This window comes from Pygocentrus nattereri, chromosome 6 (assembly GCF_015220715.1).
Source record: "Pygocentrus nattereri isolate fPygNat1 chromosome 6, fPygNat1.pri, whole genome shotgun sequence".
Classification (NCBI taxonomy): Eukaryota; Metazoa; Chordata; class Actinopteri; order Characiformes; family Serrasalmidae; genus Pygocentrus; species Pygocentrus nattereri.
The window spans coordinates 35,180,057-35,195,794 of record NC_051216.1 but is presented as its reverse complement, the minus strand read 5'-3'; the positions used below and the strand labels follow the sequence as shown (position 1 = coordinate 35,195,794).

At 40.9% G+C, this 15,738-nt stretch overlaps 1 protein-coding gene across 1 annotated transcript in view; it reads right to left on the bottom strand.

Moving 5' to 3' along the window:
* Positions 1 to 15,738, bottom strand: part of vangl1 (VANGL planar cell polarity protein 1) — a 76,570-nt gene that overhangs the window by 44,273 nt on the left and 16,559 nt on the right. The window lies entirely within an intron of this gene.

Here is a 15,738-nt window from a genome sequence, read left to right as displayed (position 1 = left end):
AAAACCGAGGCCATTAATTTATGGATGCATAGTGTCAAAAGTAAAGTTTGGTGGAGGAGGGATAATCGTCTGAGGCTATTTTTCAGGGTTTGGGCTCAGCCTCTTAGTTCCAAAGAATGGTAATGTAAATGCTACAGACATTTTAAACATGGTTTGTCCAAATATTAGTGCCTGACCTGACAAACAATTGTCTCAAACTCCCATAGACACACAAATCTTGTGGAGAGCCATCCCAGAAATATAATATTTCTGATTGAGTAAATGGATGTGCAGTTTATTTTCATGTTCTGGAGCTCAATATAACAGTGGATTCAAGCTTTTGCAAATTAAGCTACAGAAATATGCAGTTTTGTTGAAGGCTGAGACTGAGGTAGAAGTAAATTAAACTGAATGCAAACTGCACTCAAACAGTAAAGCATTGGTCATGGTTTGGTCCAAACAGAGGGTTGATGTGCTAACTGTGTGCAGAGTTTTAATAAAGAGAACTCAGTACTGACAGTGCTTTTTAACAGCAGTTAAAATCTGTAACCACAATACATCATATCATCATTTAAAAGAACTTCCAGATTTCCTGTGATCTTCGATCTTCAAACTTCTAAAGCATCTTCTGATATTTGATAACATCATCTTCAACCAATGTGAATAATATCATGTTTTCCCTTCCCCTACCCCCACCCACCACTTTAAATCAGCTGTATATCAGCTGTAAACATTTTGTTTAGCCTATATATTAGATATTTATTCCTAAAAACCTGTATTAAACAAAAAAAACACTATCACACACACACACACACACACACACACACTAACAATGCGACTTAAAATAAAAACAAATACGTAAGTACTGTTCAATTCTATATGTATTGCCGTATTTTCACACCAACTGAGCTTTGTGCTATAAATGTTCATTAGGTTGAATGTGATTTGTGACAACATTCTGCAAAGCTTTTCCATCCTCACAAATACAGCTACAAAAAACAAATTGGTGGACAGAGCCTGGATAGGTCAATTTAGTGTCACTGTCCAAATTCAGCTATTTTATGATGTACCTATTGCTGACACAGATGATCAGTTGCACACAAACCACTCTCCGTAGAAAAGCACTGCCAATAAAATGAGATGCTCTGAAGTAGCCATACATGGGCTTAAGATCACCATGCCCAATGCCAAGCATTGTCTAGAGGGGTATAAAGCCCCCCAGTATTAGGCTGTGGAGCAATGGAACTGCTTTCCATCCAATACCTTAAGGATGAGTTATTGATGCAGATTTAATCATCCAATCGCAGTAGCTCACTATTGCTCTTGAGACTGAATGGAATTAAATCCTCACAGCAATGCTCCAATGTCTAGTGTGAAGCATTCTCAGAACAGAACACGATGTTACTGCAGCAAAGAGGAACAAATTCCACATTACTACCCCTGACTTCTGAGCAAAATTTGGATGAGCCGGTGTCCACAAACTTTTGGACACATTGTAATTCTTAATAAGCTATATTAGGCGAGCAAACATCTCTCCATGTTTAAAGCAGGAAGGTGTGTGCTGGTCACAGTTTTTTAGACTGTGTCCCTTAGGAAAGGAAAGTGGGTCTTGAAAAGACAGCATTAATGGCATAAAAGAGAAAAAAACATATGTTGACATATTCCGGGATAAATAAAGTTGATGAAAGATCATATGACAGCTGAGTGGAAGAGGAAAGAGAATTTAGGCCACAGTGATTTATGAAGATGCTCTACTCCCGCCTGACATCACACAGGAAACAAATATACATTCACGAATGTGCACAAAAGGCCTAAAAACAAGACCACACCACAGGAGAGTTCGTCATTCCACAAAGCCAGACAAAGCTCACATGAAACCACTAGCTAAAGATAACAAGTATGTTAATAAGCGCGCACACACACACAGCCTGCACAATTTCTTCCACTGCCTTTAATACAGCTTCAATACAGCTTACATTCAATACCTGTTACTATATTATTAAATGTATTAAACCAGGGTGCATTAAACCAGGACTGAAACTAGGGGTCATAACCCAGACCAAAGCAATGCAAACATGACTGACCTCTGCCACATCATAGCTTATGTTCAAAAGATGCTTTAATGGTTAAGTCATTTAATTGTTAATAATTAAGTACAAAACCTCAAAACATAAGCACAAGACAAAAAATATTACTGAAAGTTTGGTGGAAAATCTACAGATTTCCCTGATCAGATTGTTTGGTGAATTTTACTACAAAGCTAATGTAATTAGTAAGTACTGAACACTTACTAACAATACACCAAATACAAACATCCATCCATTCATCCATCCATTATCTTCCGCTTCTCCGGGGTTCGGGTCGCGGGGGCAGCATCCTAAGCAATGAAGCCCAGACCTCCCTTTCCCCAGCCACTTCCACCAGCTCTCCAAGGGGGATTCCGAGGCGCTCCCAGGCCAGCTGGGTGATATAGTCACGTCAGCGTGTCCTGCGTCTTCCCCGGGGTCTCCTCCCGGGTGGACTTGCCTGTGACAACTCCCGAGGGATGCGTCCAGGAGGCATCCTAACCAGATGCCCGAACCACCTCAGCTGGCTCCTCTCGACGTGAAGAAGCAGCGGCTCTACTCCGAGTCCCTCCCGGATGGCTGAACTTCTCACCCTATCTCTAAGGGAGAGTCCAGACACCCTGCGGAGGAAACTCATTTCGGCCGCTTGTATTCGCGATCTTATTCTTTCGGTCATTACCCAAAGCTCATGACCATAGGTGAGGGTGGGAACGTAGATCGACCGGTAAATCGAGAGCCTTGCCTTGTGGCTCAGTTCTTTCTTTACCACAACAGACCGGTAAAGAGCCCGCATCACTGCTGACCCAGCACCAATCCGCCTGTCAATCTCCCACTCCCTTGTACGATCACTCGTGAACAAGACCCAGAGATACTTGAACTCCTCCACTTGAGGCAACAGCCTATCCCCGACCCACCCTTTTCCGCCTGAGAACCATGGTCTCGGATTTAGAGGTACTGATTCTCATCCCGGCCGCTTCACACTCGGCTGCAAACCGATCCAGCGAAAGCTGAAGTTCGCGGCCTGATGTCCCCAATAGGACCACATCATCTGCAAACAGCAGCGATGTGACCCTGAGGTCACCAAACCGGACACCCTCCATCCCCTGACTGCGCCTAGAAATTCTATCCTAAATAAAAATTATGAATAGAATCGGTGACAAAGGGCAGCCCTGACGGAGTCCAACTCTCACGAGTCTGACTTACTGCCGGCTATGTGAACCAAACTCCAGCTTTGTTTGTACAGGGCCTGAATGGCTCGTAGCAAAGAGCCATGTACCCCGTACTCCCAAAGCACCTCCCACAGAATACCCCAGGGAACACAGTCGAATGCCTTCTCCAGATCCACAAAGCACATGTGGACTGGTTGGGCAAACTCCCATGAACCCTCCAGAATCCTGGAGAGGGTAAAGAGTTGGTCCAGTGTTCCACGACCAGGGCGGAACCCGCACCGAACCCCTACTACTGCCCCTCCCATTGGTGGTGGGTCGATGGGAGGGGGGACTCATGTAACTCCTTCGGGCTGGGCCCGGCCGGGCAGAGTTTGCCACCAGACGCTCGCTGGCGAGCCCCTCCCCCAGGCCTGGCTCCAGGGTGGGGCCCCGGTAACCCTGTTCCGGGCAGGGTACACAAGTCCTGTTTTTGTGTTTTCATAGGGGTTATTATGGATCACATTGTCTGACCTGTCACCTAGGACCAGTTTGCCGTGGGAGACCCTACCAGGAGATTTTGCTCCAGACAACATAGCTCCTAGGATCATTCAAGCACGCAAACCCCTCCACCACGATAAGGTGGTGATCCATGGAGAGGCCAAATACAAACAGCCTGTATAAATCATTATGCTTGTGTAATACACTGTACCAATAGAACTGGATGGAAACTGTAGTTGAATGCAAGTGAAATTAAATAAACATCCTCTAAAAAACACACTTTTGCATATTTTAATGCTCAGTTAATGTTTATTCGTTGCATTTAATATATTGAAATAAATAATAATAAACATAAAATGTGACCTGTACAAAATTTGCCACATTTAATATTTAATGTTTTGTTTTTCCCAATAGGAAACATTCAGCAAATTTAATTTTATGCTCTGTAAAGGATGTTGTTTTTACAAAAAAAAAAAAAAAAATCAACAAAACATGTCAAAAATAATTAAATAATAATTAATATTTTTGAAATAATAATTAAATCACTTGGCCAGGAATGTTGAAACTTTTGCATATGACTGTATGTTGTATCCATCTATCTCTATGGCAGATAAAGCTAATATGTACAGTTCTACCTCAAGCATACAACAAATAACAGAAAGTTCGAATTTATGAATGTCGACTGTTTCCAAATTTCCAAATGACACACTGCATTAACTTAAGAAAGTTACAGTCATGTGAAAAAATTACGACACCCCACTAAACTTTTTTTAAACACTTTTTTATTAAGAAATATGGACAAATCAATATTTGATATTTGGCATTTTTCAAAGAATACACTATATTGCCAAAAGTACTAAGTCACTCATCCAAATCATTGAATTTAGGTGTTCCAATCACTTCCATGGCCACAGGTGTATAAAACCAAGCACCTAGGCATGCAGACTGCTTCTACAAACATTTGTGAAAGAATGGGGCTCTCAGGAGCTCAGTGAATTCCAGCGTGGTACCATGATAGGACACCACCTGTGCAACAAGTCCAGTCGAGAAATTTCCTCCCTTCTAAATATTCTACAATCACCTGTCAGTGGTATTATAACAATGTGGAAGTGATTGGGAACAACAGCAACTCAGCCACGAAATGGTAGGCCACGTAAAATGACAGAGCGGGGTCAGTGGATGCTGAGGTGCATAGTGCGCAGAGGTCGCCAACTTTCTGCAGTGTCAATCACTACAGACCTCCCCTGGCCTTCAGATTAGCTCAAGAACACTGCATAGAGAGCTTCATAGAATGGGTTTCTACGGCCGAGCAAAGCATCTAAGCCTTACATCACCAAGCACAATGCAAAGCATCGAACGCAGTGTTGTAAAGCGCCGCCACTGGACTCTAGAGCAGTGGAGATGTGTTCTCTGGAGTGACGAATCACGCTTCTCTATCTGGCAATCCGATGGACGAGTCTGGGTTTGGTGGTTGCCAGGAGAAAGGTACTTGTCTGACTGCATTCTGCCAAGTGTAAAATTTGGTGATGGGGGGTTTATTGTGTGGGGTTGTTCTTCAGGAGGGGCTTGGCCCCTTAGTTCCATTGAAAGGAACTCTTCAGCAGACCAAGAGATTTTGGACAATATCTTGCTCCCAACTTTGTGGGAACAGTTTGGGAATGGTCCTTTCCTGTATCAACATAATTGTGTACCAGTGCACAAAGTAAGGTCCATAAAGACATGGATAAGTGAGTTTGGTGTAGAAGAACTTGACTGGCCTTCACAGAGTCCTGACCTCAACCCGATTAAACACCTCTGGGATGAATTAGAGGGGAGACTACAAGCCAGGCCTTCTCATCCAACATCAGTGTCTGACCTCACAAATGTGCTTCCAGAAGAATAGTCAAAAATTCCCATAAACACACTCCTAACCCTTGTTGAAAGCCTTCCCAGAGGAGTTGTAGCTGTTATAGCTGCAGAGGGTGGGCCAACATCATATTAAACCCTGATTTAAAACCCTGAAACCCTAAAGAATGAGATGTCACTCAAGTTTATATGTGCGTCAAGGCAGACGAGCGAATGCTTTTGGCAGTATAGTGTATCTATAGATAAATTTGCATCACCTTTGCAAAAACAATGGAAATTTGACTTTGTCATTTGGAAAAAGTTCTAATACTCTATGCCCTAATGGCTGATATTTCTCCCTTTGGCTGAAATAACCTCAAATGGACGTTTCTTATAACCGTCTACAAGTCTCTGATATCGACTGGGAAGAACTTTTTCCCAGTCCTTCATGCAGAATTCTTTCAGCTGTCTGATGTTTCAGGAGTTGTGTTGCATGCACAGCTGGTTTCAAATCACTCCACAGCATCTCAATAGGAGTAAGATCTAGGATTTGACATTCCTCTCCATTTCTTTCTTTTGAGCCATTCCTTGGTGGATTAACTGGAATGTTTTGGGTCATTGTCATGTTGCATGGTCCATCTCCGCTTTGGCTTCAGTTTTTGGACAGATGGTCTCACCTTTTCGTCAAGCACCCTCTAAAACAAAGAGGTTGATTCATGGTGGATTCTGTGACGGAGAGCTTGTCAGGCCCTGGTGCAGAAAGGTAGCCCCAAAGCCATGTCATTTCCACCTCCATGCTTCATTGTTTGGGGCAGTTGTGAGCTGGTGGTTATGGAACCGGCCCTGTGACCGGAAGGTTGCCGGTTCGATCCCCAGCGCCAACGGTACATGACTGAGGTGTCCTTGAGCAAGACACCTAAACCCCAATTGCTCCCTGGGCGCTGTGGATAGGGCTGCCCACTGCTCTGGGCAAGTGTGCTCACTGCCCCCTAGTGTGTATGTGGTGTTTCACTGTCCAGATGGGTTAAATGTGGAGGTGAAATTTCCCCGTTGTGGGACTAACCACACACAACCCACTGTCCACAGTATGTGAGGACAAGGGACTGTGTCCCCGACATGGTGGTCTGTAACACAGGGAATGGTGTTAGCACCGTTCCTCTTCACCCTGTACACTGCAGACTTCATGTACAACTCATCGTCGGCCGCATCACAAATGAGGACAACTTAGAGCACAGAGAACTGATACAGGACTTTGTGGACTGGTGTCTGTGGAATCACCTACAGATCAATGTGGGGAACACCAAAGAACTGGTGGATTTCCGCAGGCGCACACATCCCCCTCCGACAGTGAACATCCAGGGAACCGACATTGAAAGAGTGGACTCTTATAGGTACCTGGGTGTGCACCTTAACTATAAACTGTACTGGTCAGACAACACTGCTGCACTTTACAGGAAAGGCCAGAGCAGACTCTACCTGCTCAGGAGATTGAGGTCGTTTGGAGTGCAGGGGCCACTCCTGAGGACCTTTTTTGACACAGTGTTGGCATCAGCCATGTTCTATGGAGTGGTCTGCTCGGGCGGCAGCATCTCCACTGCAGACAGGAAGAAACTGGACAAACTGATCAGGAGGGCCGGCTCGGTCCTGGGAACTCCTCTAGACCCAGTGCAGGCGGTGGGAGAAAGGGGGATGCTAAACAAGTTAGAACGACTCCCACCCCATGCGTGATACTCTGGCAGCACTTGGCAGTTCCTTTAGTGACCAGCTCCTTCACCCCAAGTGTGTGAAGGAGCGGTATCGCCGGTCCTTCCTTCCTGCTGCTGTGAGACTGTTCAACCAGCACTGCTCCCAGTAGACCATACAAACATACAATATACACACACACACACACACACACACACACACAATATACACACATTCAGAATGCAAATATTTTTAACTGTGCAATATGTTCATAAGTGCAATACAGATCTTATGCAATTCTTATTTTATTATTATTATTATTTTGTTGTAAATAGTCTAGAGATTTAACTTTCATTTTTATTATTTATAATGTGTATACTGTTTCCTGTTTCTATTACTGAGTGCCTTACTTCTATTACTCTACTGCTTCTGTAATACTGTGAATTTCCCCGCTGTGGGACTAAAAAAGGATTATCTTTTCTCATCTTATCTTATCTTATCGTATCTTAATAAGGGTCACTTAATATGAGGTTTTTTGTGCTCAAATAATGCATTTGTTTAGCACCAAACATGTCTGTCGAAAGCACATTGTTCCAGAAATCCTGCTTTTTGTCTAAATGTTCTCTGGCAAACTTTAGTCTTGCCCTGAAGTGTTTCCACCTTGCACATGTCCTATGAAAATCAAACTTGGTCAGTCTCTTTCTGATGGCAGCTGCATGCACTTTGATATCAACTTGGCAAAGAGCAATCTTTAGGATTGTTAGTGACTTAACAGCCTGATCTGGTCATGCTGGCATTTATTGTAAATGTTCTTCACTTGTAAATTATTTTCTGGATGGTGGAATGGCTGATTTCTAATTGTTTTGAAATCACTTCCTAGACTCATATGCATCTACAACCTTCTTTCTGAAGGTCTCAGAGAGCTCTTTGGATTTTGCCATGGTGATACACTCAACAACAATCAAGTGCAAACATTTAAAACAGCAAACTGTTTTATTTAAACTAAACATTTAAATAAAACAGTATCCTCTCTAAACATGTTCTATCATTTGCAGCTGATGTGATGCACCTCATTCTAATTTTGGACATTTTAAGTTGTCCTCAAGAAAAAATTTGCATTTCTATTAATTACATTGCACAAATTATTTTGATGACACTTCAATCTGAGTGGTCCTTTTTAGATGAAATAAACACTCAACAGATACTCAACATAACATATCAACAACATATCAATGATATAGCAGCAGTGAATACATTCAGTAGATTAACAAGAGACTTTTAAGTAACTGCATAAATAAAAGTTGTTGATGAATAGTTTGCTGAATTCAGTTGTTTTCCACTTTGAGTGTCCAAGTTCATATCTGGAGAAGGTAACCTGAGAGGTCACCGAACACATAACAGGCATAAAACTGACCATCTCAACATTCTCAACAAGTGGTTACTGACATGCTGCTGACATCATTCTGTAACTACAGTTTAACTGGATGGTTAAGATCAGGGTTAGAACTAGGGTCAGAGTGAGGTTTAGGATTAGGTTTTGTGTTGAGGTTAAAGTTAGGGCTAGGATCAGCTTTTGGGTTGAGGTTAAGGTTAAAGTTAGGATTGGTATTAGGGCCAGGGAGAGGGTTAGGTTTTGTGTAAGGTTGAGTATGGAAGTACCATATAAAGTCTACTTCATATAACATATCAAATACTTAATATAAATAATGCATCAACAGTACATCTTCAAGATTTTAGCTCAATATATTTAGATGCTGTGCTAATGCTACTTCACTGACAGAGATACTAAGTTAAAAATGTATTACTCATGTACAAAGGACCACTCAAAATAAAGTCTGCCCATTATTTTCCCATTAGTTTTGTTAAGCTATATAATCTCCATCTCTCAATATTGGTAAAATGAAGGTCAAATGGCCAAAAGTTTAAATGTGTTAAAAAAGACAAAGGTTTAGATGGGTGTCCTATTTTTACACGAATGTAGATAGATGGGAAAAATTAAACAAGAGCTTGAATAAATTAAATGTTTGGACATGTTTGAACATTTTGGCATGAAAGCAATGTGTACTCTGAGTAGCCGCTCCCATCTCTGTAAATTAAAATATGACCTCTTATCCCATGTGTATATATTACAGATATAAATATTACAGCCCTGCGATGGACTGGTGACCTGTCCAGGCTGTATCCTGCCTTCCACCTGATGACCATTGGGACAGGCTCCAGCACCCTTTCAAAAATCCTACTAATTAAGGACTTTGAAAATCTTGCAATACATTTCTGGGTTAAACTCTCTCTCTCTCTCTCTCTCTCTTTCTTTTTCTGTCTCTCTCCCACTGCATGCCCACGTTTCACATTATATACGCTTGATTTCAGCCGCCTTGACTTCTAAAGGATGTCTGCATTTCACAGAAGAGCTGAAAGCTGAGAATTGGTTTGGTTCACTGAAGGTCACAAAAAATCTGGATATCAGCTCCAGCAGCTCTATGGCTTTTTATTCACTGGAAGAAATGTATCTCCTGTTCTCTCCAGTCACAGAATGGCAACTCTGATTCCTGTTTAGTTTGGCCAAGGCTTAACTGTACACTGACCCATAGTAATCCGGTAGGGATTTATCAAACGCATTCTAATTACACACATTTTCAGGCCTAAGGTCCAGTTTTCAGGGCTGTCATCCAAGACAGCTTCCCAAAAAATCAAGATGTTCTGCGTCCTCATCAAGTGTGTTTAAAAACAGCTCTTAATCTGGACTTCGCCAGATCAATGCAGCTATCTGACCACACACACACACACACACACACACACACACACACACACACACACACACACACACACACACACACACACACACACACAGATTTCCCCAGGCCCATTCCAAAACACCTACTCTAAGCAGCTACTCTGAGTCCTGCACAATTAAGAGGATTGTACACGTTTCTACGGTGACATTTCTACAAACAATACGCAGCGTGAGTGCTGGGTCAAGCCTAAAGGAACAATTCAGGCACAGTTCTATGGAGGTGCAAAAGCATCCACTACCCCCTCATTTTAAATTTTGTGGGGCTTTGAGGAAAATGCAGCAATATATCCTGCCTAACTCCTACAGACCAGAACACGGGACAATTCTAGCATACAGTCGGCCTATGCAGCATTCATGAGTCTAATCATGTCTCAAAACATGTCTTTGTGTCATCACTGCAAACACAGCGTACTGTGCTGTGGTTACCTTCTTCAATGGCTAGCATACTGATGGACAGATTTACTAAGAGAGGCACTAACTACTGCCAGTTTATAGCAGATGATCTACCTAGAACTTCCACACAGAAGAACACAGATGCAACTTTGTAGTTAACATATAACCAGTACAATATAACCACATGTTCAGCTCATATGCTTTTTCTATATTGCTCATTTTCAGCTGGTGAACTGTACCAACTGCATTTGGATAATGTGTGATATTGTAAAATCCCTGTCTAGTTTCACAGGTTATTTGAAAACTGTATGATTGACTTATATGATGATAAGCATAACCATTTGGCTATGTGCAGAATATGAAACTATGGCAATTTCAGCCACGCATATGCATAAACCAAAGTGCACAAAAGCCACAGTGCACAGGAGTAAAGAAGCAAGGGGCAGCTTCAGTAAAATTCCAATGTGTGCTTTAACAATCATTTGGAAAAGAAAACAGAAGCAAACTGCACTCAAAAAAGTATTTGGTTTCAATATAAACAAATAAGAAGCATGTGGATTTTTCATTAAATATAATCTAATTATAATAAAGTCTCTTTGACAGAATTTCTCCATTTGCTTCAATAAGCAATCAAGGAAGAGTAGTTACATCATTTTTAGTGCCTTTGTTACCACCAGCAATAAGGGTGACTTAACCAGTCTCCATTTTGTCATGTTGCATATTCTGACATAATTGCCAGCTACCCTTTATACTGTGTGTAAATGTAATGATGTATTGGTAATGTACCAATAGAAGTTATCCAAAATTACTTGGAATAAATAATTTCTTCATTAACTTGCATGAACTACTCAAATGGCCAGAGCCTGCCCAAATTTTATTATACACTTCTATATCCAAAGAACAGCTCAGACGGTTTGCATTGAAGTTGCTGTAGTTCCTGAATAATAAGCCTTAATATGTAATAAGCCTGGGATATTAATGGGTTAAAAAAGGTTTTTTCCCTGTCCTGTACTGTAAAGTTACTTTTTTGGAGATGAACCAGGTTTTGTTCCAAAAAGTAATGATGCGTGGCTTAATACTGCAGACAATCTCACCGTTTCAGAGTAAGATCACTAACCTAAAGTTATTTCTAGTAATATCTAACCCTGAAACCTTCAATCCTGATTAGGTCCCCTCCCTCATACAAAAACATGTCTGTTTGCTTGTCTGTGTATCTGTCTGTTCTCCATGCACTGCTCATTCTCTACTGATAGCGCCTACAGTCAGTCATCAATATGAGAAATCTGAGCTGAGCACACACACACACACACACACACACACACACACACACACACACACACACACACACACACACACACACACACACACACACACACAGCATTCCTCTGGGCTTACCTCACGCTACAGTAAAACACACACATTTATATACACAAAGAATTCCTGTGGGATTACTTCACAAACACAGTGGAGCTATACACAGCATGTCACAAGTACCCTTCCAATTTCTCCTCTTCTATCTTTCCTAGCTGTTTTTCAGTAATATGTCTTTTCATTGCTCTTTATGAGAAAGCTTAGCTGTTGGTAAGTGCTTGTAGGGTTGAAATGACCCTATAAATCTCTTGTTCTATGCCAAAGGCCATGCAAGACTGTGTGGACTTCAGATGGGTGAGGCAAAGAACCGTTACCTGACCACAAAGTAGAAATTATGAAAAGCTAGAGGAACAACAGATAAGACAAACACGAGAGCACTGCAGTAGCATTAGGGGTAGGATGGGGCCGCCCACTGATGGTCTTAGAAATAAGCAGGAGGGTATATCACAGCAAAATCTGTCATTTAGTCAGATAAGTTAAGGTCAAAGCTGCCAAATACAAGAAGAGCCCTGTGAGATTTCTGTTGGATAATCTTTGTTTTTGGCTTAGATGGCACATATAGTAGTACACTGTAAAAAAAGTGTCGAAGTACTGTAAAATTCAAGGGTCAAAGTCCATTTTTAAAATACAAATGATTTCTTTTATTTCAGAGGCATTTGCTTTTTTTTGGTTATTACTGTTATGATTATGGTAAAATATTGTACATCAGAACAACTAGTTGAGCTAATTAAACTGTTGAATTTCTAATTAATTCAATTATTTATTCTACAGATATTTTACAGTGTCCAATGTTCATATTTTATATATCATATATTTCATAACTTATAATATGTGTGGTTTTATTTACCAAAAATTGTCATACTTCATTTTAAAATGTCAATTTTCAACCTCTCTTTATCCTTTAGAATTAAAGCTTTTTGTTTCTGTAGTTTTAAGACTGATATAAGATAAATGGGCTCTGTTCTGATTAGCTGCCCTGTATTGCACCTCATTCAAAAAGCATTCAGTGCAGAAACACTCTAGAACTTCAATATAAGTGAGTGGGGCTAAACTGCTGAAGGCAGAATAGGTGGATTTATAAAAAATAAAAAAAAGAATTGATTTTTGTGACATCACATACAAAATTATCTGTTTTTGCAGCTTAGTTTCCATACATGGTCATATGGTCTGGGTAGTGAATGGTTAAATTTCCCCTAGATCTAAGCTCTAAACTCTGAGGAGAAGCCCAGCTTGCACTGCCGATATAGTTACAAAGCTTTTTATTAACAGTCTTTGTGGAAAAATACAGTGCCCTCCAGTATTACTGGCAGACTTGGTAAATATGAGCAAAATGGCTATGAAAGATCTTTACTCTCCAGCTTGATATTGCCGAGGTTTCTCTGAAGTGGTACCACAGACGAACTACCTTTAGTCCCCTAACGAACCAAAGACCAAAAGTGTGTGGACATCACTCCTAATAATTCAGGTAATATATAATAGTTCAGGTATTTCACCTATTGTTCCAATCTCCAAAGAAATACATGGGCAGTAGAATGGGTCATACTGAAGTAGTCAATGACTTCACTGTGGCGCTCTCATAGGATGCCATCATTGCCACAAGTCAGTTTGTGAAACATGAAATTTCTTCTCTGCTTGATCTGCCCCAGTCCACTGTAAGTGATAATACTAGGAAATGGAAATGTCTAAAAGCAGCAATACCAGCTCAACCAAAAGAAACAAACTCACAGAGCCATCACTGGACTCGGAAGCAGTGTGTCACGCCTCAGGCGGACTCAGATTTCATCTCAAACTCCATCTCTCAGACAGCATCAGGAGATCACATGACTGGGGACGAGCGCCCGCGTCACTACCAACGCTCGCAGTCTCCTGATTACTGATCATACGCACCTGTACAGGTTAACCTACTGAGACACTATTTAAGACTAGTTCAAAGTAGGCTTCGGTGCGAGGTATTGCTTCTATTTCTCAAGAACGTACTGAGCGATTTCTTCATCTTCTATGATCTCCTGTTATGACCCTGTTCTATCGTTGTTACCGACTTAGTCTTTTGGATTTACCCTTTTGTACTTTCACTGGCAGTTTTGGTTTTCTCGTGTTTGAACTTGGAACTGGTTTTGTGACTTTCGAATTCGGTTTATCCCTGTATCTAGGTAGCTTCTTCCACGTTCGTCTCCCTCTGGTCCAGCGTTACACAGTGGAAAAATGCTTTTTGGAGTGATGTATCACGCTTCACTATCAGGCAATCTGATGGATGAATCAGGGTTTGCAGATGCCAGGAGAAAACTACCTACCAGAAAGCTTATACATCAAAGTTCAGTGGAGGAGGGATAATGGTCTGGGGCTATTATTTTTTAGTCTCTCAGTTAGAGTGAAGAGTAATGTTAATGCTACAGCATACATTAACCACAATTATATGCTTCCAACTTTGCGGCAACAGTTTGGAGAAAGCCTTCCCAGAAGAGTGAACACTGTTACAGCTGCAGTGGTTTTGGAATGGGGTGTCCAACAAGCTTATGTAGATGTAATGGTCTGGTGTCCACATACTTCTGTCCATATTATGTATTATGTGAATAACCATAACACAAAGAAATGCCATAACTCTAGGCTACATATGTGATTAGGTTGAAAACCCACTCTTCCTAGAACAGTCATTCAATAAAAGGTTCTTCACAGAAATAAAATTGGTTCTTCTATCATTCAAAAGAACCATTTTGCTACACTTATTTTTAAGCACTAACTTGTGTATTAAAATGTTCAGAGAAATATAGACTTTCAGTGAAGTAAAGTCCTTTATTCTTCTTCAGCATTACCAAGAGTGCCAATAATTCTGGAGGAATTTTTTTTTAAAATCTCTCTTTAAAAGACACTTTAACCCAGAAAAATGCATGATTGGCTTTTTCAGTTTTCACTTTTTCTTATGTTCACATGTCTGCTCCAAGAAAGCTGATCAACATTCACTTTTATCTGGTCCATCAATGTGTTTTTAACATACACAACATGCCCAGCAATAAATTATAGTAAAGTAAATCTTGGATCACTGGGTAAAGCCAATACGACGATAAGCTAAGGAGGTCACGGCAAGCAGTTTATGGTATTGGAATAATGACTACATTACAATAGAGTAGTATAGTGGGAACTGGAGCAGGAGAAGAGAGCCTGCAGGCATTTACATTTAGCTTTCAAAACTCAGCTTTATATAGCCATTACACCTACAGAGTCTCTCTCTCTCTCTCTCTCTCTCACACACACACACACACACAAACAGCCTACTGGGCTGAAATGTGCTCCTGAGCATGAGAAATTTGGACGCATATTCAAAAAAAATTTGGACGCATGTTCAAAAAAATGAATGGTGTATTAAATCTCCTCTGCACATGCACCTACATTCTCTTGAGGTTGGCATGCTTACCCAAGGCGAAGGAGAATGATCAAAGACAAAAAACAATGATATCTCATCACCCACTGGCGAAACGCAAGACAGAAGGACACAAGACAGAATGACAGAAGCAGAGAGAAATGCAGAGACAAAGACACTATAGCGTGGTGAGTACGAGCAGACATGACTAACAGGCCACCAAATATAATATAATGTTCAAATGTTTTAGGTAAGTACATTATTTGAAGCCATTTATCTGAGCAATGCGTGTGTTTTTTGCTTATAAAATACAATAAAAAACAAGAAAAAATATATTTTGTTCCAAAAAAAGTTAATTGAAAAAAGTTAATCAATTAAAAATTGATATCGTGAAAGCTAGTCTGAAGAACAAAGCCTGGTTCTCCAGACTGTTGATACAGCACACTCTCAGCAAGGGGTGGGTCAGTTTTCTGATGAAATGGAGAAACTGACCACTGCTGTCAGCTCACAAGCAGAGCTGTACAATCTGGCGCTAAATGTGTAGCAGAGCTTCGACTGGTTAGATTAAAACTCACATCAACTGCCATCAGTTTTTAATTACGAGCGTTCATGTTTCCTGCTCGCATG